Source organism: Malurus melanocephalus, unplaced genomic scaffold, assembly GCF_030028575.1.
Source record: "Malurus melanocephalus ecotype Western Australia unplaced genomic scaffold, MMel_1.1 scaffold_61, whole genome shotgun sequence".
NCBI lineage: Eukaryota > Metazoa > Chordata > Aves > Passeriformes > Maluridae > Malurus > Malurus melanocephalus.
In genome coordinates this window covers 859,046-860,796 of record NW_026623293.1, presented here as the reverse complement: position 1 = coordinate 860,796, position 1,751 = coordinate 859,046, and positions in this window count along the sequence as shown.

Here is a 1,751-nt window from a genome sequence, read left to right as displayed (position 1 = left end):
TCCACCTACCTACCTATCGACCTCTCTACCTATCTATCCCTCTATCTATCCTTGTAAAATCCCTGCTTGGACGCTCTGGGTCCAGATTTAACCCTGCCTGTGTCTGACGTGGGATTTAATGCCATGAGGAATGTCGAAGGGAGAATTTCAAAAAGACCCCCCAAACCACATAAACCCCTATATTTTGGGTTGCTGCTCGGCCAAGCACAGAACTGATGGGTATGAAGACACAAGGTTTCGTGCAGGATGCTTAAGATGGCAAATGTTATGCTGGGCTTTGATTTTTACAAAGCCTTATTTATTGGTGAGCTGCTGGCCCCGAGATGATTATTTTTCAGCCACTACAAAACAAACCGAATCAGGGGCCAGACGTGTATTTACTGGAGGGGGAGGGGAAGGGGACTTGTTTGCTCTCTGTGTGCGTGTGTGTGTGTGCCGGCTTTACGTTTTTTATTCCTGCCATGTAAGAATCCGGTTTCCAAATAACAATGGCAGGGTGGGGTTTTGGGTAGGGATTTTTTTTTTCGGGTTTGTTTTTGTTTCTTTTTCAAGAGAGGGAAAAGACAAGGAAAACTCCTAAAGCATCTGCTCTCGGATACACATTCACAACACATGCAGATCGCAGATCGACTTCCCTGCTCCCACATAAGTGGTTTCAAAGCCCAAACAGCCAGGGCGACCGTTTTCTCTTAGATTTTAATTTTTATTTGATTTGATTTTTTTTTGTCCCAGCCACCGTCGCCTGTTAACAGGACTTTTATTTGATTCCCCCCTCGCTCTCTTTATCGATCTCGAGCTTCATCTGCTTTAGCCGAAATGGGCAGAGGGGCTTTAGGGGTTATATTTTAGCCCCTCGCTTTGTTTGTTTGCCTCCCGAGGCAGGATCACATGCCAAAGCGTACATCGATATTTTCCGAGATCGGCGCGCCTCTCCCCGCGCCACCCCTTCCCCTCGCCGCGGGGGAGGCGGAGGGGGTGGGGTGGGGTTGACTCCCCCAAAAAATCGAGAAGCACCCGGCAGTGCGGGGCTGAAGGCGGCCACCGGCGCCGAGCGGGGCCGTGCGGTGCGGGGCCGTGCGGGGGCCGGGCGGCCGCGGGGCGATCAGCGGTGGCACGGCGGGGCGCGGGGCGGGCGGTGGGGCGGGCAGGGCTCGGGGCGGCCGCTCCGCCATTAGCCGGTGGCCGGGGACGCCCGGATGGACGGGGCGGCTCGGGCCAATGAGCGGGAGCCGGGAGAGCGGCCGGGCGGCGGGTGAAGGCGGCGTTGGGAGAGGAGCCGCCAGTGCGGGCGGGGAGAAGGAGAGAGGACGGGGGAGGGAGGGAAGAAAAAGAGGGGGAGGGGGGGAATAAAAAGCCGCCGCCTCAGCAGCGCCCACCGAAATAAACAGAAGACCGAAAGGCAGCGAGGGCGCGGGCGGAGCGGGGCTGCAACTCCGCCGCCCCGGCCGCGCCGCTTCGGCACTCCCCGGCCCCTTCCCGCCCCCTGCCTCCCCTCCCCACCCCCACCGCCGCCCTTATTGTTTTTAATCCGCCTCCGGCACCCCCCTCCTTGCCCCCCTCCTCACGCCCCTCCGCCGCTGCGGGCGGGGGCGGTGCGGCGTGGGGCACCCCCCGGGTCCCTTCGCTCCGTGGGAACCCGCGGCTGCAAGTTTTTCTCCGTGAGAGACACCGCTAATGCCCGGCGGAGGATAAAACGAGAAGCGGGGGCCCGGGAGCGGCGGGGGGCTCGGGGCGGCGGGGAGGGCCTCGGC